This window comes from Taudactylus pleione, unplaced genomic scaffold (genome assembly GCF_031769625.1).
Source record: "Taudactylus pleione unplaced genomic scaffold, aTauple2 ptg000479l, whole genome shotgun sequence".
In the NCBI taxonomy this organism is placed as follows: Eukaryota; Metazoa; Chordata; class Amphibia; order Anura; family Myobatrachidae; genus Taudactylus; species Taudactylus pleione.
The window spans coordinates 6,378,192-6,384,191 of record NW_028284881.1 but is presented as its reverse complement, the minus strand read 5'-3'; positions in this window follow the sequence as shown (position 1 = coordinate 6,384,191).

The following is a 6,000-nucleotide window of genomic DNA, read 5'->3' as shown; positions in this document are numbered from 1 at the left end:
GCTCGTGGGATGTTACCTTATGAGTGTGTGTCATTCAGTGCAGTCTCACTGCGCGCTGAAGAAATCTCTTGGTTAAAAGCTGGAAAGGTCTCACTGTCTGCTGCGGTGGCTCAACTTCAAAGCAGGAGGTGTAGCAATCAATAAGATAGTTGTGTAGACTGGATTCAAAGTATCAGTATTCCCTTGACGCGTTTCTCTGTCATGTGACAGTTTCCTCAAAAGGGCAGTATAACAGAGTCTCTGTTGTGGTGCCTTATATACCACTCCTTTCTGTTTAAGCCAATAATATTGCTAATCATTTCAATTAGAGCAGATGTGTCTTAAAGCCATATTTACCACATTTGTTTAACCAATTCAATCACATTTCATACATTTGTTAAAAGCAAAAAGTTTTCAATGAATGAAAAATATATTAAACATATAGCTAAATGTTCATTATAAAAATCTACATATACATATAATCATACTTATTGAGACAGAGATGTGTCACCACCATATTAGGTATATACACAATAAATCTATCAAATAATTCAACATGTAAGAGTCCTGTGGCCCAACAGGTTAGGGCATCATGCATACCATGCAGATATCCTGGGTTCAAATCCCAGTCTGGTGCAAAAAGAAAACATGTTATTTTATTTTAGATTAATTGAAAAAAAACAAAACACTTAATTCAGTATATCATATAGAGAGCATATGTACAGTGCTCACATTTCCAGATATTATTTAAACAAATTTTCATATATTTATACGACAATGAAACATACATATATGTATTATACAGAACAAATACAAAGGCCATTCAGTCATACGATCGTGACACAATGCACCATCTATGAATGACCCAATATATGGACTGTTTATATACAAAAATAGCACAGATCTATAGATACTAAATTCGATTAGATGTTATTCATCTCAATATATTCATTTAGACCTCCTGGTGTAAGGGTCCCTAAAGCAAAGATCCAGAAGGCTTCTCTTTTTGATATTTGGTTAAACCTATCCCCTCCCCTACGTGTGGGTGGGATATGTTCTATCCCTTGTAATGAAAGAACATTAATGTTACCATCATGTTCATATACCACATGGCGAGAAACGCTATGTAATACATTTTTGTTCAGAACATTCCTTGTATGCTCTAAAAATCTGATATTCATTGTTCTAATGGTACGACCTACATATTGTTTGCCACATACACAGGAGATAAGCAAAATGTGTGGGGGGGTCCATTCGGGGCGAACTTGGTGCTCTATGGTAGATATATAGATGATTTATTTATTAGGGATGGGGATTTAGAATCTGCATCATCTTTTGTATCTTTTCTTAATTCTAAAACTTTTGGGCTTTCTTTTACACATAGTGCGCAGCCTTCACATATCAACTACCTGGACATTGCCCTCTCGATCAGGGACAATCATATTTGTACTAAGACATATAGAAAGGATGTGGATTGCAACAATTATTTAAATTTTTTCAGTTGTCATCATTTAAAATGGAGAAGCAACATCCCTAGGGGACAATATTTAAGCATAAAACGGAATTGTACAGACGATATCGATTTTTCTGAACAATCTACGGATCTTACTATAGCCTTACGAGAACAAGGCTATCCAGAAAATATATTAAATAATGCTTTCAGATCAGTAGAAGCTATAAACAGATCAGATATTCTGTCTAAAAATACAAAAAACAAAATGGGGGATTCAGATTTTCGGTTCAGTTTGTCATTTGGCTCTAAATTTAATGTCTGTTCTAATAAAATAAAGAAAATGATAAAGAAAAACTATTCCATACTCAAAATGGATAAGATATTAGCTCCACATTTGGATAAAGATCCTTTGGTTATTTTTAAAAAGGCTAAAAATTTAAGAAACCATCTATCTCCCAGCTTCTTTGAGAGAAAGAAAGAGGAGAATACAAAATCTATTATAGGGAGTTGGCTACCAAAAATACATAATGGTTGTTATAAATGTGGTAAACCATCATGCAAAACTTGTAACTTTGTCAAGCAAAAAGGAAATGAATTTTGCTCCTTGTTATTGAGGGTTAAATTCACAATTGAAAGTTTTATAAACTGTCAATCCACCTATATAGTTTACCTTATCTCCTGTGTATGTGGCAAACAATATGTAGGTCGTACCATTAGAACAATGAATATCAGATTTTTAGAGCATAGAAGGAATGTTCTGAACAAAAATGTATTACATAGCGTTTCTCGCCATGTGGTATATGAACATGATGGTAACATTAATGTTCTTTCATAGAACATATCCCACCCACACGTAGGGGAGGGGATAGGTTTAACCAAATATCAAAAAGAGAAGCCTTCTGGATCTTTGCTTTAGGGACCCTTACACCAGGAGGTCTAAATGAATATATTGAGATGAATAACATCTAATCGAATTTAGTATCTATAGATCTGTGCTATTTTTGTATGTAAACAGTCCATATATTGGGTCATTCATAGATGGTGCATTGTGTCACGATCGTATGACTGAATGGCCTTTGTATTTGTTCTGTATAATACATATATGTATGTTTCATTGTCGTATAAATATATGAAAATTTGTTTAAATAATATCTGGAAATGTGAGCACTGTACATATGCTCTCTATATGATATACTGAATTAAGTGTTTTGTTTTTTTTCAATTAATCTAAAATAAAATAACATGTTTTCTTTTTGCACCAGACTGGGATTTGAACCCAGGATATCTGCATGGTATGCATGATGCCCTAACCTGTTGGGCCACAGGACTCTTACATGTTTCTATTGAATTATTTGATAGATTTATTGTGTATATACCTAATATGGTGGTGACACATCTCTGTCTCAATAAGTATGATTATATGTATATGTAGATTTTTGTAATGAACATTTAGCTATATGTTTAATATATTTTTCATTCATTGAAAACTTTTTGCTTTTAACAAATGTATGAAATGTGATTGAATTGGTTAAACAAATGTGGTAAATATGGCTTTAAGACACATCTGCTCTAATTGAAATGATTAGCAATATTATTGGCTTAAACAGAAAGGAGTGGTATATAAGGCACCACAACGGAGACTCTGTTATACTGCCCTTTTGAGGAAACTGTCACGACAGAGAAACGCGTCAAGGGAATACTGATACTTTGAATCCAGTCTACACAACTATCTTATTGATTGCTACACCTCCTGCTTTGAAGTTGAGCCACCGCAGCAGACAGTGAGACCTTTCCAGCTTTTAACCAAGAGCTTTCTTCAGCGCGCAGTGAGACTGCACTGAATGACACACGCTCATAAGGTAACATCCCACGAGCGAGATCCACGCTATTTCCGGACCGGCACTTCTCTTCCAAACATCTTTTAAATCAAGAGTGAGCTGGGTAATTATACCGGGATTTATTGTCTACATAAATACCATCTTTTCTATTTGCTGCTACTGATTGCTGCATCAGCATAGACTGTGGCTCGTACCACTGGAGTGGAACATTTATTTATTATCTTCATTCTCAGGAGGAGCCATTATGACTTAATTTATGCCAGCAATGGTATACTGATTCTGAGGTTTCTAAACCCCTTTTCTGGATACAATATCACTCTGAGCTGACATTCAAATGAAGTGATTTACTACTATGTTTATTACATGTCACAAATGTAATGTATTGTGTGAGACAATTTATTTAGCCTCATAATTGCTTTTATATGTATCTTAATTGATCTTAATAAATTGTGATATTGAATATACCTGATTTTGTAATCCACATTTAAGCGCTCCCTATAGGTGAACTATATTTTGATTCACCTTATCCATTTCTATATAACTTATTGGCTTAATTAGAGGCTAATATTGGGTAGCAGCTGTGAGATATATATCATACATCTATTGTTCTTACTTGTTTTTTCACTGTGAGCGCCCGGTTGTGCTGTTTTTTTTTTTTTGTATATAAAAGGGACACCTGGAGTGTTCTAAGCTATATAAGAGGCACGTGGAGGGGTTTGATACCATATAAATGGCATACAGAATATAGGTAATATAGGTTTAAACTTTATAGGTAATAAATAGGTCATGTACCAGAGCACCAGACGTAGGGGCATTTTCATCATCGATAAATGTCCCGGTAACCATGCGGAAACACTAGTTTCTGCATATTTTAGTTACCGGGCCATTCATCATCAGGGGTATGATAGGACCCCCTGATATTCACAAGAACAAGCGCCATCTTCAGAAGCCGTTTGCTCACGCATGCCCCGATCCTTCTTATGGGAAGAAGTTCCGGGGATGCGAAGAGGGATCCGAGCAGATCCCTCCACCACCTTCTTATGGACTCCCGGCAGCAGTGCGTATGCGTGACCTCGGGTCACGCTCTGGATCAGGGCGGTCAGAATCCTGACACGGCATCTCGACAGGGTTAGGATACAGACACTTGTCAGTCGGTATCCTAACCCTTCCCCTCTCCCTTTCCCTAACTCTCCCTCCATGGTGCATAAGCCTAACCTCCCCTCCCTAGTGCTTAAACCTAACCTTTATTATGACCGCATCCTTAAAAATATGTACTGTATATCATGTACAGCAATGCAAAATACTTTTCTTTCAGTCAAGTATACAAACAATTTTGAATGATGCATGAGAAGTAAATTTTTTACTCATTTATTTTTGAGAGCTATATGTGTATGCTTACCTTTCCACCGGACCGGTGTGATTGTGGAGTTCACTGTGTTACCTCACGTGACCTCTGGCAGTCTAGCTGAGTTCATGTGTGGACAGTGCTCGCTGCAGAAACCGGGGCTTCCAGTCTCCGGAAAAGGCAGCCGATGGTTCTTTAAGCCCCTGAGGATTGGAGCAGGAGAGGGGGAGGCTTAGGAATGCTGGAACAGTGTGACCACTGCTGCCCTTATTATATACCATCATTACATACCAGGCCACCCCCTGGCACCTCCCTACCCACTGCTGCCATAACTACCACTATCTTTACATACTAGCCCACTTCCTCGGATCTCTGCCTACTGCTGCCCTATCTACCCCCATCATAACATACCAGCTCACCACCTACTCACTGCTACCCTAACTACCCTCATCATTACATACCAGCACACCATCTACTCACTGCTACCCTAACTACCCTCATCAATCATCATTACATACTAGCCCACCCCCTGGCATCTCTACCTACTGCTGCCCTATGTACCCTCATCATTACATCCCATCTCACCCCCCTACTATTGTATTCAGTGTATGTAGCTGAGCAACTATAGTGTTCAGCAAGCTGCCCTCCCTCCTCCTCCCACCGCCGCATCCAGTCAGGACAGTCACAGCGGAGCTTAGAAGGGAGAAGCCTATGAGAGGCTCCTCCCCCGTGATGTCACCACTGATTCCGAAAGAAGGAATCAGTGGCGTTAGAAGCCCTGCAGTACATTGCATATTACTAGCCGCACACAGCCCACCCTGCACACCTCCCACCGCACACTCGCTGATAACCTTCCAGCAAGTAAACAAAAACGGCTTTGGTTACAGGGCTAAGCCACACCCTCCCACAAAAGTGGGTGTGTCTATATGTCACTGGGGCCCACCGGGAATTCCCTGAATCCCCGGCAGCCCAGTCCAAGCCTGAATACTATAATAATTCCTGCACTATAAAAAATAATAAACAATGATTTGCTATCTGCCTATACTGTAAATCTAGCTTAACAGTGTTAAGGAGTGGACACAGCACAGCAGCAGCCACTGGAGGAGGAGAGGATGGACACAGCAGCCTCTGGACACAAGGACTGGAGTGAACACAGCATAGCAGCAGTCCCTGGAGGTGGAGAGGATGGACATAGCAGCACAGCAGACACTTGGCCCTGATTCAGAGGTGCTTGCAAAAAGCACCTCTGAATCAGGGCCAAGTGTCTGCTGTGCTCGCTAGTTGCGGCCTCCTGGACGCTCGCAAAGCTGTGGGTTACCACCCACAGCTTATGCGAGCGGCCAGGTGATGGCCGCGATGGTCAAGACCATTGCGACCATCGGGCT